Below are 20,775 nucleotides of genomic sequence, written 5' to 3' on the forward strand. Positions count from 1 at the left end.
CAAGAAATTTGTATTTTTAGCTGACGTTCACATTACTTCCTTTTAAACTTGTCCAGTCTCTGTTAAACCTTGTGACTTCTATTTTAATTTTGAAGACTGGGTTAAAGTACATGTGAGGGACGAGGACCCGTTATTAATTTTTTAAATGTAGGTGTCTTTTCATGTCCTAATGATTTTGCCTACCCAGTTTGATCATGGTTATTGTTAACAATTATATTTTCAATATTACTTTATAACCTGGGACTGCTACCCCCAAGTCCCAAGGGATAAGGCCTAATTAAGTGCTACTTTCTACATCAGTTTTTCCCCCCTGGTGGCCTTCCAGTGAGTTGTGATCCTTATTTCATTCCCAGATCATTTTGTATTTCTATTAATTTATCTTTGTGTACATACTGTTTTCCCCACCTTGAGGGAAGGGACCATGCCAGGCATTTTTCTTGTCTTCAGCTTTTCAGTGCCTGGCACATAATAGACACTTACTAAATGCTTACTGGATAGAAAGAGTTGATCGCCCAGTGTTCTTCTAGCAAATCTGGGCATGGAGATCAAAAGCGGACATTGTCTGTCAGGAGCCAGTCTCGATGGGTCACATATTTTATTTGAGTGCCCACAGTGAGCAAGAGCTTATCTTCTTGGGCCACTGAAATTGATAAACAGTCAGTAATCTGGGGCAGTCATCCTGGGTGTGGGGACAGATGCAGGTTTATCTGTAGAATACCTGGAGTAGAATTCTAGATTGTAGGGACTGGAACAGACCCTTGAGATCACCTAACCCAACACTCTGAGGTTACAATTTGCAACTGTAACAGACTCAGTGAGATTGTTACTTTGCCAAACACACAAGGGCAAGCACCACATCTCCTATAGGGCCCGACCATTGTAACTGCCTCCCAGGTTTGTGGAGAATCAAGTGAGACAATGTATTTTGCAATCCTTAATGCTCTCCACAGCAGCATTACTTGTTATTAGCTTTCAAAACCCTCTTGATAGGAACACAAGGAACCAAATGTGGTTAAGTTGGTTTTGTTTCTTTAAGTATGGCAGGTGACCATCTTATGGACAGGGACTGAGGGTGTGTTACAATGAGTCTACAATAGTGAATTCCACAAAACATGTAATCAGCTTTGGGTCATGGGCTGGGCTTAGAAATATTCTAGTGATAATTAAGTGTTGTGATGACCTTTTTGTGGATATTTTTCCTATCCTTTTAAAAATCTTCAGTGGTTATCTCTGCCTCTCTCTTGTCATTTAAAAACAACCTCCTTGAAATCTCTTGCTTGTGAGAGATATGAGGAATATTTTTGGAGGCATGAAAATGTGATAGAGGGGGTCTCAGGACCCTGCTCTGTGGCAGCAAGGTCCTGACACTTGTTTTGTTTCATCTTGGGGGGAGAGAGGGGAGAATCTCTTAGCAAAATACCTTCAGTTTGTCCTTGAATTCGTGCAACTGATCTGTTGAGGATTCTAGGGAGCATCTCCCTTTTACGTAACACCTCCTCTCCATTCCCAAGGGATGGTCACTATTCAGTAGTGTAAACAGGCGGATTAATGAATGGAGAGTTTGATGTGAGCCTCTCCAAAGAGGCCTTCCATATCCTTTTGTCTCTTGGGCATCTCACATTGTGGAGTTGCTTATTCCTGGGGTTTTGTCGTTAGCAGGTAGGTTGCCTCCAAGATCTCTGTGCCCCCCCTTCTCTGGGCTCCCTCCATCAGCTTCTCCATCAGTGTAGTTCCTAGTCCCCTAATAGGGCTATTAAGGCAACTACTAAGGTGGGAGGGGACCCCTGGCCTCTGACAAAAACAGGTTCAAGAGGCCTTGTGGCCACCTAAGTCAAAGCCAGTGATGTTTCTCTACTTTTATTCTGACTTTACTTGGGAAAAGGATATTTATTTCTATAATGGCATTACTGGCTTTCTTAAACTATTATCTTGCCTTTAACTTTCAAATGTCTCCTGGGGAACAGGGAGATGGAGGAAGCTACAGTTTGGGGGGGGGATTATCTTGAAGGAAAATGACTAGAACTAAGAAAACAGGCTTATTAAAATATTGCACAGTGGCATTTTTTATCTGCTGCTGATTTCACACTCTCTCAAAAGTGTTTCTGCCACAAACCTGGTCATTCTGATAGTGAAATCTGCCCCCTGCCCACTTTTTTTTGCTTCTTCTGACTTTCTGTAGACAAAGGTTAATGACCACTTTGACTTCTAATATACACCATAGGAGTGTTTTGAAGGAGAAATTAGAAATTTGGGGTGAGGGTGTAAAATTGATGGGAAAGAGGGACCAAATTTCTGCACATCTTCCAAGGTAGGCAGTATTTTGGGACTGGAGTGAGTAGGAATACTACTAACGGGTAACCTGAGAGTAGGAAAAAAAATTTTTTTTCCTGAGGCTCTCATTACGCCAGCAGGGTTTTGGAGACTTTGAATGCTGGGTGCCACTTTGTGTGTGTGTTCACTTCTTTATATTTGTCTTATTTTTATTTCAATAACATCGGATTGAAGTTAAAGGCAGGCTGTATATCTTCCCTCCTGAATCTGTTGATGGGAATTACTGGATTGACAGGCTCATTTAGTAAAAGATAGAGGCTTTGTTTGGTGTTTGGTTTTGGGCCCTCTCCATTACTCTCTATTTAGAGAGTGTGTGTACTCAAGCTGTTTTGGAAAAGGGAGGGTTTTTTTTTTAGCTTTTCTTCATTTCTTTTGATAGAAATTCATAAACAGTCATTGAGCATATGTGCCTACTTAGACCTAGACTAGCTTCCCAAGTACTTTCTCACCTCCTGTACCTCTAAGAGATCTGAAGCCTGTCCTGAATCTCATTCTCCTTAATACCTTGTCTGTACAAGCATTCCAAAGAACAGCTATGTTGCCCTTTCAGCAACATTTTAAAAAACATTTTTCCTTAACTGCTTTAAAAAAAAAATCCAACCCTCTCTCTTTCCACTGTCTCAGGCTCCACTTTCTAAAACACTCTTTGGCTACGGGCCTTGGTTCTTAATGTACCCTCAGCATGCCGGGTGGTTTTTTCCTTTCTTTGAGGCAGCCTGCTAGTTATTCTGTGGAACATCTGCATTATCATGAAGGCTGCAGGACAACTCTTGGATGCACTCACTATTAAGGGGCTGGGGTATGTGTCTGACTGTATTATCAACCAGAGGTCAGTGCTTAAATAAAACCTGCTTTAAAACTTGGTCTCTTTGTCTCTGTGAGGTTCTCAACTGGTATTACTTGGCACCTAGGGACAAGTGAATTCTTTCAAGTGCCCTTTAAATGATGTGTTTCACCAACTGTACCTGCACAACATGTGAGGGTTCCATAAGGTTTACATTTGCATGTAAAAGATTTCACTATCTTAAATGTAGGGGATAGTGGGGGCGGGGAAGTCTATCTATAAACACTTGGGGGAGAAGGAATTTGTAGACCCCAGATTCAGAACTTTGGGGTCAGAATATCCTCAGCCAAGACAAAAATAAAGAACTCTCCGGTAGCGGAGGAGTCTAGAGATCACCGTGCAGAAGGGGTCCTTCCCAGCCTGGTGCTGCAGCTCCTGTGGGCTTGGCCGAGAACATGTCTATGTGGGAGGGACTAGCCAGGGGGAAGCCGGAACGCTAACGTGGGACTGGACTCTGCTGTTCGGCTGTCGCCCGATAGATCCCGCCACTGCTCCCTCGGGCTCGTCCAAGCTGTCTTTCTGAGCCAGTGCCCTGCCTTCCTTCTTCTCTTTGGATGGCTGCTGGAGGCTTCTCACCTCCACGGTGGCTCCTTCTGACTCCACTGCCCTTTCTGCCCTGTACCTTTAAAAGAAAATCTGAACTGTTGCTCCGCTCTCCCCAGTGAGCTGGGAAGAAAGCCAGCTTGTCGAGATCCTGCCATTGGATTTGGTGGGGAAAGGGTTTGAATCAGACCCATTTCCGTGTACCCCATCGTCTCTCCTCCTCTTCCTCTCCCCTCCCCCCTCCATCCCCCAGCCCCAAGGCCATTGGTGGAGAGCCTTCCGAAGTGAACTGCTTCTCGCAGTGACCCACCTAAAGGGGCCACGGAAGGCTGTCTTGTATATGCTAATAGGCCTGGCTTGTCCTAGCTTGTTTGTAGTGATTTGTGTCGGCATTTATATGCAAATACTATCAACTTGCTGAGTTAATTATCATGTGCCTCCCCCCACCACCTTCAGCCTTTGCCTCCTTGCCAGCCTTAGAAGGGGCTCTTCTCTCCCGGCTGCCCAGTGCCCCTAATGCTTTTGCTCTGTTCTTTGCCATTCTTCCGTCCCCATGGGGAATGGGCAGATCCCCACCCTTTGGGGCTTCTAGCCTTTGCCTGTGCCCGGGCCTATAGCAGGAGAGGGGAGCAAGCCATCGAGGCCTTTCTCTCTGGGTTTGGCATGAAAAAAAAAAGAACAACTCCGAGCCTTGCTTTTTTCAGTTTGAGTCCTTGATTAGAGGAGTCAGGTTACAGACAGACAGGTCATACTCACATCGCACCTGAGCCGCCCTTGAGGCCCTCCCAGCTAGTCACTTTCAATTCCATTTTCCCTTAGTTTTAAAACATGGCTGTACGGACGTACTTTGTGCTGAAACTTGGCCGTCAATTCACTGGGGACGATGTAGAGAGCAGAGTTTTCCCCTTTCTCTCCATTCCCCTCAACTTTTAAAGTAGACATGGAAAACAGTGGGATCAGTTCTCACTGAGCCAAAGTTTTCAGAGCCCTTCTCCCCCTCTGCCCCTATAGTTTCACTGAACATTCCCAGGAATCTTTTCAATGGGCCAAAAGCACCATAGGCTGGATGGGGCTAATTAGAGGTCAGAAGAATCACTTTGGAAGAAGGATTTCCATACATTCTCATTTGATTTTCCCAGCAGCCCCAAGAGTTAGATAAAGTGGGTATACCATTAAAGCTTAGCACATAGTGAGCACTTAGAACATGCTTGTTGATGGAATGACTGGCCCTGTAGTGGCAAGACTATGGTTACTTGGAGAATATCCATACAAACTGGTTTTGTCAATACCATTCACAGCAAAAATCTTTACATGATAAAAACCACCACACCGACAAACTCTGTCCAAGGCCCAAAGCACGCACCTGTTTAAAGTGATACGTGATAGAACAAATTGCTTCCGTGGCACCTAAGTCAGATCTGCTGATAAGATTTGTGACCTTTGCCAAGTCATTTCTCTTTTTCAAAGCCTTCCTTTCATCCTTTCTAAAAATGAGGATTGGATTAGGTGATCTCTGACATCTCTTGTCGCTGCCATGTTCTAGAAGCGGAGTGGAAATAGAAGATTTGGGTTTGAGTCAAGAGAACAGTGCGAGACCTCCATCCCCAACATGGCAATAAAAATATTTATACTACTGATTGGTGGGATTATGGGGAGCAAGTCAATATGTGGAATGTAGAGCACTGTCTATGAGCTATATAGGAGGCATTTGGTCCATAAGCATACTTCACAAACTATCATTTCTAGTTGTTAATGGAGTAATTTCATGGTGAACTTTCTTATGGAGCTTTCAGGTTTACAAAACACTTTTCTCTCAATAGTTTGGTGAGGTAAGCATTGCAAATGACAGTATGTCCATTTCACAGATTAGGAAATAAAGTATTAAGAGTGATGAGGTGATTTTCCCAGAGTTGTACAGTTATTTCAATTTATCACATTTGTTATGGGCCTACTATGTTCAAGGCACTGTGCTAGACACTTGGATAAAAAAGCCAACTCCCACCCCCACCCCCAAATAGTCCTTCTGTCCTCAAGGACTTTCTATTCAACTGAGGGAAATACCATATTTATATATAAATATATGTAAACAGATGGGTAATTTAAGAAGGGGGTGAGCATGAAGCTAACAACTGGGGATGTCAAGGAAAACTTTTTAGAAGAGGTGGCACCTGAGCTGAATCGTGAAGATAGAGAAGGATTCTGAGAAACAGAGATGTGGAGGCAGTGTGGCTAAAACACTTGGGGGACATACGGTATAGGGACAGACTTTATGCAAAGTTAAGCTCACAGCTAGTAGGCCAGTGGGATGAAAACATAGACCTTATGAAGGCAGGTAATGTGATATGAACCTGGCTGGAGCCAGGCTATAGAACTCACCTGATGGAGTCACAGAAAGTTTGAGTGGGACTGTGATCAATGTGGACTGGTAGCTCTGATCATTTTAGCAGCATGTGGAGGGCAGGTTGGAGAGAGGAGAGAACAAATAGAGAGGCCAGGTGATCACAGTGGTCCAGAAGATGAGTGATGAGGGTCGGAATTAGAGAGGTGGCTATGTGAGTGGAGAGGAGACTGGGGAGAAGTCCTGGGATCATGGATTTGGAACCGGAAGGAATCTTCGAGGTCATCTGGGTCAGTCCCCTCATTTTACAGAGGAGGAAACTGAGGCACTGGAGGGTGAGATGACATGGTCAGCGTTGGTCATTCAGGTATAATTAACAGCTGAAATAAGAACCCAGGTCCTGTGACTCTGAATGCCACATTGTCCTACCCCCGTGTTAAAAGTAGAACTGACTAGGCCAGCGGCTGAACGTTGGGAGTGAAGGAGAAGGTAGAATCTGGGCCATTTCTGAGGTTAGCAACCTGTGTGACTTGGAGAATCATGTCTCCCTTGGAAGAGGGACATATTTAAGAGGAAGAGGAGTTCACTTTTGGACATGGCGATTTTGAGGTTCTGATGGGACTTTCAGGCAGAACCCACAGAAGCAAGATGGAAGGGCAGGGATAGAATTTGGGAGAGATACATAGATTGTTGTTGTTTTCAGTTACGTCCAACTCTTTGTGATCCCATTTGGGATTTTCTTGGCAAAGATTCTGGAGTGGTTTGCCATTCCCTTCTCCAGCTCTTTTTATAGATGAGGAAACTGAGGCAAACAGGGTTAAGTGACTTGCCCAGGGTCACACAGTTAGGAAGTGTCTGAGGTTAGATTTAAACTCAGGAACATGAGTCTTCCTGATTCCAGGCCTGGCACTCTGTGCACTGTGCCACCTAGCTGCCTCAGAGTTACATATATTGAGATAGTTGAACCCCTCAGGAACTGATTAGAATCAGAGAAAATGGCATAGTTCAGTGGCAAAAGTGATTAGGTGTGGAGTCCAACCACTTGGGTTTGAATGTGGATTTACTGTCATCTTGAGGCACCTAGATCCAGGATCTAGAGTCAAAAAGACTTGAATTCAAATCCAGCCTCAGACATTTCCTAGCTGTGTGACCTTGGCAAGTCACTTAACTTCTGTTTGCCTTAATCCACTGGAGAAAGAAATGGCAAACCACTCCAGTATCCCTGCCAAAAAAAAAAAAAATCTCACGTGGACAACATTGGCATGCTCTGCTCTATGGGGTCGTAGAGTTGGACATAACTGAATGTCACCTGTCACCTTAGTGGTCAAGTTGCTTAATATCTCTGGGTCTCAGTCTTCCTATCTGAAAGAAGGTGGGACTGAACTGGATGATCTTTCAGGTCCTGGCTATGTCTGAGTCTATGATTCTTAGATCTGTAGAGAGGCCCTTGAACAGAGTTTTTGGGGTCCCCTCAGGGAGCAAGAGATGAAGGACGCTCCATCTGAGGACCAGTCAGATAGACAGATAGGAGAACCGGGAGAGAACAGTGTCTCAGAAGCCAAGGGAGTGGGTTTTTTGCAGGAGAGAAGAGTATCCACAGTGTTGGAAGCTGCAGAGGTCAGAGAGACTGAGGGATGAAAAAAGACCATTGGATTAGCAGTCTGGAGAGCAGAAAATCTTTTAAGAGAGCAGTGTCAGTAGAGTGGAGGGTGGAGAGCCAGACTCTGAGTAATGGGTGGATGGGAAGGCAGTGGAGGCATCAGGTGAAGAGGACTAGGAGTTTGTCACTGAAAACAGAGCCTGAGGAGATGGCAGAGTCTGTGAAGCTTATGTGTTGTTGTTTTCTTAAAGGCTAAGGGAGACCTTAGATGTTTATAGAAAGGAAGAATTCCTCTGGGAGAGATTGATGTTGACAGAGGAAAAGAATAAAAAAGCCAAGAGATCCAGATTCTGGCACAAAGGAGAAGATTATGGGGTGGAAGGTGCATGAGCTGCAGGGGGGTGGAGCTGGGGGGGGGGAGGAGTTCACAGTGGTTGACTTTTCCTCAGAAAAGTCGGAATTTGGATAGCTCTCAGAAACACCTTGAGGATAGGAGAGAGGGAGCAGGGAAGTCTAAAGAGATTGTTGTGCAACAGTGAGAACCCAGGTGAGATTAGACACTATGATTTTGTAGAGGATCCAATAGCTGTGTTTTCATAATTTCATTCAGTAGCATGGGAGGAATAACAAAGAAGGTCAAATGGAAAGAATGCCAAAACATAGGATTGAGAATTGTCAAAGCCTAAGTAGTGGTAAGGACAAGGGAGCCAGCCAAGGGTGGAGGACCATTTGTAGTTGTAGGGTCAGGACTTTGGTGGGGTGGAAATGGGCTTATAGCAGTGACTGGAGGCTTGGGTAAAGGCTAAAAGTAGACTTAGGAGAAATGAGGCAGAAAGAGAGGATTGTAGAAGGAAGTTTCCCAGTGCAAGGTCATGGAGGTGTTTTAGTTCAGATGGTGGTGAGGTGACAGGTGTGAACACTTTTCAGGACTGAGGAAGAGACTAGGTATGGGAGTGGAGGTTGATAAGCTAAATAAGTATTTGAAAGGACATCAGTGACTATGGAAGACCCTAAGTTTGAGGGGTTTTGGTGTTTGGGCAGAGAGGAGAACTATGAGCTGGGACTCAAAGTCCTTGAGAAATCAGGGAGAGTGACCAAAAGTCAATGAATAGCAATATCAAGGACCTGACTGGTGTAAGCTAGTGAATGGAAGACAGTTGATGAGGGGTAGCCTCCCAGGGAGGATCTGGGAAGGCTGTGGCAAGTAAGGAGTGACTCCTTCATTTTTACCTTGCCTTGGTGTGTTGGTTTGCAGGGGTGATGAAGAGGGAGGCCAGGGCTAAGACTCCAAAGGAGAGCTTCTCTACATTCAAAAAGGTTGGAGGGAGGGAAACTTTGAGGAGGACAAGTAGTAGTAGTAGAAGAAGAAGAAATAGTAGTAGTAGGAAAAGATGATTATGGTTTCCTAGTAGCAGGAGAAAGTTTGCTTTGGAAACTGCTTCTGAATCTGAGATTTGAGGAGTAGGTGGTAAGTAGCTAACAAACCAGGGGAGGACCACTTGATTAAGTTGATTTGAATGAGGATGGGGAGGGTTGTTAGTAAAGGTAGTAGGAAGGTGAAGAGGATCCATGGCTGGAGATATTCTCTCTCTCTCCCTCCCTCCCTCTCTTCCTCCCTCCCTCCCTTCCTCTCTCTCTCTCTCTCTCTTCTCTCTCTCTCTCTTCTCTCTCTCTCTCTCTCTCTCTCTCTCTCTCCCCCTCTCCCCCCCCCATCCCTCTGTCTCTCTCCCTCTCTCCCTCCCTCCTTCTCTCCCTCTCTCTCTTCCTCTTTTCCTCTCCTCTCAGGCCTCAGTCTCTCATCCTCAGTCATTGGGAGGTGTTGGTGTGGGGGATGTTTTCCATCATGGCAGCAAGCCAACGGCATGGCCAAATGAGGACTTGGCCAGGGGGGATGTAGGCAGGGGTATGAATGGCCGAGTGAGGGAGGGTGGTGATTGAGTGCCTGTAGCAAGGGGCTGGGGAGCAGAGAGCCTGCTGACTCTCAGGAGGATGGTTTAAGTCCCAGGGCCAGGGCCAGGGCCTCAGCACTTACTTGTCGGACAAAGCCAGTTCTTCTGAAGTCGAGACCAGTTGCACCAGACCACCTCTTGATTTCTGATTGTTACAAAGAGTGATTTTTCCTAGTGTGACCTAAGGTAAACCTTACATGGATGACTCAGCTGGAACAATCGCTGTCATCACTTCCTGTGGTTGTGGCAGAACCTCAGTTTTGGAACAGCCTTCATAGGATGTGCTACCCAGGAATTGGGAATGTTTTATTTCTTCTGGATTGTCCACTGACCCTTTCCGTAAAAGGAGTGGCCTTTCATACTCCTCTGCCCACCCTCCCATTTTTTTCACTCCCTCAGAGGCAAAAAATATGATGGAAACCTTTTTGTTAGAATATTAGCAAGATGATTATGTAAATATTTTGTGTTTATGGATTTGGTGGAAGAGAAGGAGGCAAGGGCCAGGGGAGGTTTGGCCTTGTATTTTCATTAAGACAGATAGTTCTGTGCAGTATGTGCCAATTTCAGTCCAGGATTTAGAATTCCCAACCTCAACAACTAAATGCTTTCACATGAGATGGCCTATTTCTCCCTTAAAAAGTGTTCACTTCCTTCGCTCCTCCCTCCTCCTACCCTAAAGCCACCTTTTTTTCCCTTCTCACTGTTACTGTGTCAGTGAGAACAGTTTTCTTTCTGTCTTTCTTTCCTTTCTTTTTTAAGTCTTTGTTTTTATTCTCAGGAAGGTAGGGTCCTGGAGCAGAGACTGAGTTCGAAACAGCTTCTAATCTCCGCTCGAGCTTCCACCCCTCTGCCTCTTGTGTGGGAGGGAGATAGCTCCCCTGCACACTTGGGCCTGTCCAGGAAGGGGGAGAGTAAATACTCCAAGGGCTCTCTGTCCTCTCTCACCACACACAAGTTTACAGTAGAGCAACAGTTCAGGTTAATTTTATGTACAAGGTCCCTTTTGTTGGAGAAGGGGGTGAAAGTCCACAGCTGTGACCGGAAAGAGGGGAAGGGACTGCTGGGATGACCTTGTTTTAAGAAGTTTAAAAGGAATGCTAATGTCAGAGATCTAAGCGTGGGGACATGTGTGTGTGTGTGACTCAGTTGTCAGATAAGGTGTCGGATATTTTAAAGCAATTTCCTAGACAGACCAGGGCCCATAACAGATTGTGGCTGTGTGTGTGTCTGTCTTATTATTGTTTGTTGTGTGATCTTTTTATAGCATGGAACCTGTAGCCTCAGGGAAGGGTGGAATTGTGGGTTAAAGCAAAATGTTTCAGGCTAACCAAATTTTGAGGTTCTCTTCAAGTTCATGGCAGCTAAGCCAGGCCTTGAAGGGAAAGGAGAACTTGAACAACAAGATGGGCTGTTTTGGGCCAGGGAGATACAGCATGAGCTAAGGTATGGAGGTAGGAAAGGCCAGCAAGAACGAAGGAGGGAGAAGAGTCCAGGCTGGTCAAGAGTTCAGCAGATGTGAAGGGAGCTGGGAGAGGGTGAGGTTTGAGTGTGATGAGGCAAACTCTGCAGGTAGGTCAGGTGCAGGGCTGTAGACTTTATAAGCTGTAAGACAGCCACTTGAGATGTTTTAGTAGAGCAGTGATGTGGACTTTGGGGAGGGGAAAATACAGAGCCTGGATCTTCACTGATCAGTGAAGGAGCCTTTCGAATAGTGTAGGTGAGAGGGGATGAAGGCTGGAACTAGGGTAGTTGCCCCATGTGGAACTAGGGTGGTTGCCCCATGTGGGATGCGATGTGTAGGATCAGGGAGAAGGAAGGAGAGCTTGAGGTTTGCCATGGGAAGGCCTGGGCCTGCATTCTGGCTCTGCTGCTTTGGGTATGAATGAGCGGGACCATGAAACCTATCCCAATGCTTCCTAGGTAGTGGGCACTGTGTTTGAATTGGAATTTTAACATCTTGTTTTTATTGATTTCTTTTGTTTTTACATCACCTTAATGTTTGAACACATTCCTCCATCTCCTACCTATCCCTGAAGGCAGTAAAGAGCACGGGCTCTGGAGTTCAAATCTTACCTCAGCTTCTTCATATCTGTGTGACCTTAGATAAATATTGTGATTTTTCTCATCTGTAGAAGGAGGGAGCAGTGTGGCACTGCTTGGTCTGTCTGTGAGGTTTTTTCCGTATCTAAAATGTTATGATGCTTATGATAAAAGTTTTTAGAAGAAAGAAGAAAAGAATCATTCCACAAAACCAAGCAGTGCATCCCATGCACCTGATAACGTGTGCAACCCTCCACGTTCTCAGCCTCTCCGCTGCCAAGAAGGGAGGGAACTGCTTTTTCTTAACTCTCTTCTGGGGCTGTACTTAGTCATAAGAGTTACCCTGTGCTCCTTCTCTTTTTTGTTCTCAGCATTTACAGTGCTCTCATTTTCACTGTGATTCTCTGGGTTCTGCTTACTACAGTCTCATCAGTTCATAGAAGTCTTCTCCTGCTTCTCTGAATCCTTATATTCTTCACTCTTGAAAGTGCAGTGATATGCACTTCATTGATGTGCTGCCACCACTGCAGATATCTGCGTTGTTTTCCACTTCTTTGCTACCCCCAAGAAACTGCTTCCATGGATATTCTGGCATGGGGTGGGTCTGCCTGGGTCTGACCTCTTTGGGGTCTGACCTCTGTCTAGGTTGAAGAGTAAGGTTTCGTGGTTCTCTTCATAGCATCCATTCCAGTGTTGAGCATTTCCATCTGATGTCACCTTTGCCAGTTTGCTGGCTATGGGCTGAAATCATAGAATGTTTGATTTACGTTTCTTTTACTAGTCATTTGGAACACTGTTTCCTCGATAGTTACTCCTCTTTTTTAGAGAATTTTTTTCAATTCTTTGACAATTTAGCCATTGGGTAATGACTCTCAGACTTCCATATTTATGTTAACTCCCTATGTATCTTGGATAGCAGACCTCAAGGCTCTTTTCATCTTCTGATGTCTGACACTACCTGTTGCCTTTCCACCACTGAAACTGCTTTGTGGTCTTGGAATCACACTAGACACGCTCAGTAAGCAAGGCAATTTTGAGTTATTCTTAAACCCTTTTTTTAGAACAGTGCAGTCCGTCATTGGTGTAGTTTGATGGAACTTGTAAGGAGGATTACAGATCGAAAAGAAGACCAAACTTCAATCAACCTCTAATGGTGATGCTCTTTTCATAAACGAATTTAAAACTCTGTGTCTCTTACCTGGAAAGTGCTGTAGGAATGATCTTGCATTTAAAAATACAGTCACAAGTTTTGACTTGGCAAAGTCCCACACTAGGGCACTTTTGGTCGGCATTAAAATTTTAGATTAGAAAGAGAGCACTAAGTGCTGGGTGGAGGAGAGCCCTTTATCTCATCATTTGCAGACATAGACTTTGCAAGAATGCCAGTCTTAATTTTTGGTTGTTATGTATATTGAATTGTTTTTTCACCCCTTTCGTGAAAGTATAACTTCTCTTGGCCTTGTCCTTATCTGGCAACGAGAATAAAATGGTCTTTCACTGCCTTTAGTCTGAAAATTGGGAGTTTTCAAAGGTTCTATTTTGGTCTCTGTGATGGCCTGTATTGGTGTGTTTGCTTTTTGGTGAGGGGAGCTAGCTGAGGCTACCTTTCTTGACTCTTTGCTTTACCTAGACACACACCCCGCCCCCTCTTCATTTTTTTTTTTTTATTTCAATTTCTCAAAGACAAAGGACCTGGAAGCTCAGACCTGTCCTGCCACATTCCTGAGTAATTTGGTTTTGATTAACCCTAGGAGAAAAGTTGGTTTCTCATAGCGACTGAAGGGATCAAAGCAGGACAGGCAGTTCCCCTAATGCACTAGGTTTTCTCCCCTCTCCTGGCCCCTCCTCCTCCTCTTCTTCTTCCCCCTCCTTCTCCACCCACCCTTTCTCCCTTCCCTCTTCTCTTCTCCCCCCTTTCAACCTTACCCTCTTTAGAAAGTTAGAGCAGGAGTTATTTCCATTTTCCGATTCTCATGGAAGTGGAAGTGTATCATAGAGTGTTGGCTGGAAAGACACAAGAAGAAATCTCCCCCATTCCCCCCTCCTCGCCATTCTTTTCTTCTTTAACTCCTTTCCCCCCACAAAGCTGCAAAGCACATTCCAGGGCTAATCCTGCTCCAGGAGGAATGCAGATGGCTGTAATTGTGTGACCCAGGATGGGCCTTCCACATCTGGGCAGCTTTTCTTCTTTGGGGAGATGGCTAGAAAGGTCATTTACATAAAGAAACAGGCCATTTTTTCCTGCCCTGCCAGAAATCACCCTTATTCCATACCTATTGGTAGGCTGGAGGGTTTCTAAGAGAACAAGGACCCTTTGGCATTTTTTCCTTCTTTCTCCCATTCCTATTTAAAGGTGTGGGGTTTTTTTGGTTTTGTTTCTTCGTTTTATCATATTCCTGCTGGTGTACTTTATGGGAAGGGCAATTAAAAGGAAACAAATAAAACTCTTGGTTAACAAAAAGTCAAGCACAGGTTTGAGACAAATTTTAGTTGACTTAGTGAGTGATACTAATTTTTTTGTATTAAAAATAATTAACTTTCTATTAACTGTCATATCTTTACATATAACTATCATATATGCATGCACACATATCATAGTAAAAAGTTAATATATAGTTAGAAAGTTTATATTTATATATGTACATATATATGTATACACACACATGTGTAAAATTATAATTTTTTTTTTTTTTAGAAAAGTCAACCCTTAGGCTCAGAGAAGTAATTAGTTGTATCTAGAGAAAGGTCTCCTCCATTTTACTGAGTTTTGCAAATTGTCCAGAACAAGATCACACATCCTTGTACTTTCCTTTACTAAATTACCAGTCCATGGGTGAAGAATCCTGTTTGGATGTGAAGATGTTGAAATTGGTGGTGTCTAATGGGAGTCTGAACATTTTGAAATAATAACTGCAGGCAGTTGAAATAATGACTGTAGGCACTTTTTACCAAGTTAGGGGCATGAGAGACCTGAACCAAGAGAACTGTCTTAATCATATACAAAAACTTCTCTTCTCTTGCTAAATTCCGTGTTGGAAGACAACTTGCTAGAGGGACCCGAGTGTGAGTCTGACGGTAATGATGTCCTTTGTTCTTTGTGTGAGATGATGAGGCCGCTGATACAAAGTCCGAAGAACTTTAGTAGTTTCAGTAATGGTGATGGATTTGTGCCGAGTCACCCATCCCTTGTGACCGGGGGCTTTCAATTAAAAGGGATCAGGGGTGTAGTCAGAGACAGTTTTCTCTGTGGAAACTAACTGTTGGGGAATTGGACATGAAAACTTGGCTAGTAATTTAGCCTTCGGACAGAAGAGATAAAGAAACTAATAAACAAAACCTTCTGCGTCCCAGGGGGCCCTGTCCCCTTCAAAATGAGGAGTTGTGGGGAAGTTGTCTCATAACAATGGCGCTGTGCATGGTGCTGGCCATTTGAAACGCCTCCCTTGTAACTGGCCTCAGGGACTGCATCCTGCCATTCTGAATAGCTTCAGCCATAGGCCCAATCTGTATTCATCCTTTAAGGATGGAGTTGATTTTTGGCGGTGGCCAAGAGTTCCTAGCCATGCCTGGCAAATGAGGTGGGTAATCAAATTGGGTAGAATTGGTGCAGGTCAAAAACCTAAATCTCCCCTTGTAGGAATTGCTACATGAAATTGTTCATGAAACTGGCCTGGCTGGATCTGCAACAAGTTTGTCCCATCTAGACCAAGCAAGTCCTCCTTCTGAATGGCATGCCCCCTTATTCGTCTCTAGTGGGATTCCCATCACCTCCTCCTTGACCCTGAGGCCTCCAATTCTCCCTCATCCCCTGTCCCTCAGCCAGTGATCTGCCTTCTACTTTACAGAAAAGGTTCACACCCTGGGGGAGGGGAGGAGTAGCCTCAGTTTGTCCTTTCCTCTTTGTCTCCTAGCTCTTTTTGTCAGTCCCTCTCTTCTGCTGAGGAGCACTCTCAGTTCTTCTCTTACCTTGGAGGTCTGTGGTGCTGTCTGCGTGCTGTTCTCCAGGCTCGCATCTGAAACATTCTACCTGGGCATGATCTCCTCCAACCTTAGTGAGGCTAGTTCTGGGATGGCAGATGCCTTCCATCACCTTCTGCCATGTTGGTGGACCTGCCCAAGCCTGTTCTCTGCTTGGCAAACCTTTGGGACCTGGGGAGCCACTTCATGTCCTGGTGGCACATCAGAGTGGAGCTTGAGGGGGAATTTATTTCTATATTATTATTATTTTATTTGTTTTCAGTGTTCTGCAATCACTTCAATATATCTTAGATTTTTTTTCCCTTTCCTCCACCCATTTCTCCCTACTTCCCCCCTCCCTCCCTGAGACGACATACAGTTTTATATAGGTTGTACACATACATACATGCCTATTAAATAGATTTTCATCTTAGTCATGTTGCATAGAAGAATTAAAATGAATGGGGGAAATCATAAAACAAAACAAAACATAATACAAAAGAAAATGGTCTGCTTCATTCTGCGATCGAATTCCATAGTTCTTTCTCTGGATGTGGAAGGCATTTTGCCTTAGGAGACCATTGGGAATTTTTTAAGTCCTTGCATTGCAATGATGTACTAAGACTACCAGAAAAATTCCTTGCACACTGTGGTTATTGCCATGTGCAAAGTTCTCCTGGTTCTGCTCCTTTCACTCAGTATCAGTTCATATATGTCTTTCCAGGCTTCTCTGAAGTCTTCCTGTTCATCATCTCTTATAGCACAATAGTATTCCATTACATTCATATACCACAATTTATTCAATCATTCCCTAATTGATGGGCATCCTCTTGATTTCTAGTTTTTGACCACCACAAAGAGAGATGCTATAAATATTTTTGTACACGTGGGATCCTTTCCCATTTTTATGATCTCTTCGGGATACAGTCCTAGAAGCAGTATTGCTGGATCAAAGGGTATGCACATTTTTATAACCCTTTAGGCATAGTTCCAAATCACTCTCCAGAATGGTTGGATCAGCTCACAGCTCCACCAGCAATGAATTAGTGTTCCAACTCTCCCACATCCTCTCCAACATTTATCATCTTCCTGTTCTGTCATGTTAGCCAATCTGATGGGTGTGATGTGGTACCTCACAGTTGTTTTGGTTTGCATCTCTCTAATCAATAGCAATTTAGAGCATTTTTTCATATGACTATAGATAGCTTTAATTTCTTCCTCTGAAAACTGCCTGTTCATATTCTTTGACCATTTATCAGTTGGAGAAGAGCAGAGCTTATTTCTTTGGCTCTGAAATCTCAGCCCCCAAAACTGTTGTGCTACTCATACTCTTCATTTTGAAACTCAAGAGAATATCTGCTTCTCCTTCACCCCTCCCCCTTTTTCAGTGCCCTACAATCTGCCTTCATACCTACCACTTTACTGAAACAGCTTAAAGGTCACCAATGATCTAATTACCCAATCTAACAGCCTTTTCTCAGGCATGCTTCTTGACCTTTTGGTCTTGCTGACCAGTCCCTTTGTCTTATGCCCTCTTCTTCCTTGAGGGAGTTCATGTGAAATGGTCTCAACCATCAATGGCATTTCCACCCTTCTGACTGCCTCTCCAAGCTTCCTGCATAGTTCATCTTCCCTCTTTTCTCCCATGACCTGTTTTTTGCCTTCTTCATTTCTTTCTCTATACTCTTTCCATTGGCAATATTCTCCATTCCTGTGGCTTTCATTCTCTCCTCTGTATTCTTCAGGATCTCAGACTCCAGCTCACCCAGAGCAGGTTTACTCTCTGTGGAACTCTCAGTAATAAATCCATGATGGCTTAGAAGCCCCCAGCCAGGGTTCCAGCTTCCAGGAACATCAGAAAACAGCTTGTGTCTTGGTTAAGGCCCTGTTCCTTGCTTTCCTATTACGTCCTGCAAGCTGTAAGGCTGACAAGCATTGTAAAAAGAATGGCCTTATTAATAGGCAAGAACAAAATGGGGGGAGGGGGAGAATAGAAAGAACTCTCTCTCCTTGAATTCCCTTCCCTTCATCAGGAGTCCTCCCAGCTCATTCTACTGTGGGGCCTCAAGGAGAGGCCATCATGTTTCCTTAAACTCACTTGCTTCACCCTTTCTGACTGCCATTGCTGGGATGAATGAGATTCTCCATCTGCACTCTCTCTCCCTTTTGGCACTGTGATAACTGTACCCATTGTCAGTGCAAACTAGATGGAGTTGGATGGTCTCCTTTACCCAAGTACTGACTGACATTCAGGTGCTAGGCCCAAAGAAAAGCTTCAAGATTTTGCAGCCAAACAGAAGGCCTTGCTAGGGTTTTGAAGCCTCTGGCAATAAAGGGTCTTTGGCATGCACTCTTCCTAGCGCCTCTTGGAGGAGAGAAAGCATGGGCTTCTCTTCCAGTTAGAGTTTTTTCCACTCACTTCCTGACTGGCAGAGATCACACGTGTCTTTGTGCATCCGAGGGTACTGTTCTGCACATGTTCCTTACCTATCCACTGTTGCCTGTTGACATTCAGGGCCCAGTTCAGATGCCACCTCTGCCACATTGCCTTCTCTGATCACCTTCCAGCTAGAAGTGATTCATCTTTTTGGAATCTCATGACATTCTTACATCTCTTATAAGTTCAAAAAATTCTTGTCTTATCGTATGCAGTTGTTGGTGTATATGACTCATGCTTCTCAGTATGAAAACATGCCTTTTGAAGGCAAGGACCATGCTGTTCATTTTTACATCGAGAATATCTAGTTTAGTAGCTTTTGAAGTGTTTAATAGATGTTTGTTGGATTGGGGGTGGGATGGGGAGGCAAAGGCAATGTCACGTTAAGTAATGATCCTTGGGTTTGCTCTGCTTTCACTTACACATCCAGATTTATTCTGGAGTTGATGTGCTCTTGTCTGAAAAGTCTCCATGTGTGGGAGTGGGGTAGGGCAGGGGGCAGGCAATGTGCCCCAAGTATCTGAACTGCTGACTGGCCTTCTTGTGGAGTGAGCTGATGCGACTAGTGAATGAATTTTAGGTAGACGGCAGGCCTTTATTTAAAGAGCCCCATCTTGGTGGGTGAGCATTATTTATTTGAATAACTGATTTCTTACCTTTCTTGATTCTATGATTTAAACACATACACACACACACACATACACACATATACACACACACCCAAGAACAGGATTTATTTCTGCTCTCTGGATCTAAAAACTAGGAGTAATTGGTACTTTAAAGCAATGTGCATGTGTGCTTGTGTGTGTGTGTGTGTGTGTGTATGTGTGTGTGTGTGTGTGTGTGTGTGTGTGTGTGAGAGAGAGAGAGAGAGAGAGAGAGAGAGAGAGAGAGAGATGCAGTAAGATAAGAAATAAAAAGAGAAAGGAAGTGAGAGCAAAAGATTAGAAAACAAAACCAAGGCACTCCTAATATTTTGTTGTCCATTAAATAGCTCACTCTTAGAGTCAGATAACCTCCTTTACCAAAAGAGAGAAACCGTCTGTTGATGCTGAATCCTCTCCCATCTATTACAGTATTAGTAAAAATGGCAGATTGTTGTCCACTCAGATGCTGGTTTGCCCTGATCACTCTGGGAACTGCTGTTTTTTGTTTTTTTTTTCCAAGGATGCTTTTCCTTTTAAAGGTGTAGTTGGGTATTTGGATATTTGGACAGTAATCATTCTATTAAAGGTGGTAAGAAGAATCTTCCTCAACTGTTACCTTTCCTAATTTATTCATGTAGCCTCCCTTCTCTGAGGGAGAAGTGGAGAAACTGGTGGGGTAGAGGGAGTGATAACTACAAGGTGATTTGCTTTTCTTTATGCTGATTGGCCAGAAGGTGGAAGGGAGGGAGGGAGGGGGAGAAAGAGACAGAGACAGAGAGACAGAGACAGAGAGAGACAGAGACAGAGAGACAGAGACAGACAGAGAGACAGAGAGAGGGAGAGGTAGGTAGGATAGGGATTGGGGGAGGTCTGTAATGTCCTTCCTGAGCCTGCCTCCCTCCCAAGCTGGGAAGAAGGGAAAAAAAAAACAAAAAACAGTGTGGGTCATGGCGCCTGGTCTCTGCTGGGGATGGGAGTGTTGCAGCTGCTGACCTCCGGGTGAAAAGTTCAGATCTGCATTTAAAAGGAGAGCCAGGACCCTTTTCTCCAGTCAAGTTGAAACAGTTATTGCTTTAAAGGCCAAAATGAAGCTTTTTCCTCCGGACCAAGTTGGACCCTGCTCCCCTTGGCCATATGCCCAAACTGGGGATGCCTCCCTCCTCTGGAAACGTTTCAGCAGTTGGAACAGCACTTGCATCAGGGACATTTGGAGGCCTGGAAATCAGGGTGGATGACCCAGAGGGGCCATTCAAGGAAGCATCTAGCCCAGTGTTGCTAATGAACTGTAGGAGGCCCCGTCAAGTTAGGAGAGATTGCCCACCACCCTTGCGTGTCTAACCTCCATCCCCACGAACCACGCTTATCCAATAGCCTTCCTCTTCCCTTCCAAGCCAACCACACATGGTGTGGAAGCTGTTGGAGGAGCTCAGTTGGTAATCCTTCATTGCACCTAATATTCGCAAATCAGCCATGGGATGGAGTAACATTTGTGTGGCAAGAAGGCCTGTCTCCATGGAGATGGAAATTCAACCCTTCTCTGCTCTTTACCCCTGATGGGAGTGGGAGGCTCGACGTAGTTAGAGCCTGTGGTTTGAAATGAGCTTCTGGGTCTTAAAGGGAAAAGAATGAAAATGAAAGAAAGGAAGAAAGGAAGAAAGAAAGAGAGAAAGAAAGGAAGAAAGAAAGAGAGGAAGAAAGAAAGAGAAAGAAAGAAGGAAAGAAAGAGAAAGAAAGACTACTGGATTTTCCCCATTTCCACCTCCTCTCTCCTTTCAGTCCCCACCCCCCCACCCCGATACTTCTTGACTATCCTAATAAGGAGGAGGCTAACTCTTTCTCTTTAAACTGTTTTAACATGTGAAATGACCCAGGGAGAGGCTCGGGGAAATGTCTGTTTGCTCCCAGAACTGACCGGTTTTCTCTCTTTTTTAACTAGAACCTGGGAAGGGGCGGGGCGGGGGTGAGGATGGCCCTTGCATTTGCTTTTCCTATTTGCCCACTTTCTCTCTCTGAAGAACTTGCTAGAACACCCAGAGTTCTTCCCCCACCCCCATGTGAGCTTTGATTTGTTTACTGGGGCATTAGGTGA

The 20,775-nt window shown here is 44.5% G+C and overlaps 1 protein-coding gene and 1 long non-coding RNA gene across 5 annotated transcripts in view; one reads left to right on the plus strand and one right to left on the minus strand.

Annotated features, from left to right (window-relative positions):
* Positions 1-20,775, plus strand: part of ZFHX3 (zinc finger homeobox 3) — a 306,829-nt gene that overhangs the window by 15,201 nt on the left and 270,853 nt on the right. The window lies entirely within an intron of this gene.
* Positions 581-9,796, minus strand: LOC140521447 (uncharacterized). Of its 2 annotated transcripts, XR_011972938.1 has the most exons (4): positions 9,689-9,796; positions 6,095-6,384; positions 5,082-5,257; positions 581-3,797 (listed from the first exon to the last, which is right to left on the minus strand). It is a non-coding gene; the product is annotated as an uncharacterized lncRNA (long non-coding RNA). The 2 variants fall into 2 exon arrangements; XR_011972937.1 differs by having other exon boundaries at positions 581-5,257.

Source organism: Notamacropus eugenii, chromosome 1, assembly GCF_028372415.1.
Source record: "Notamacropus eugenii isolate mMacEug1 chromosome 1, mMacEug1.pri_v2, whole genome shotgun sequence".
In the NCBI taxonomy this organism is placed as follows: domain Eukaryota; kingdom Metazoa; phylum Chordata; class Mammalia; order Diprotodontia; family Macropodidae; genus Notamacropus; species Notamacropus eugenii.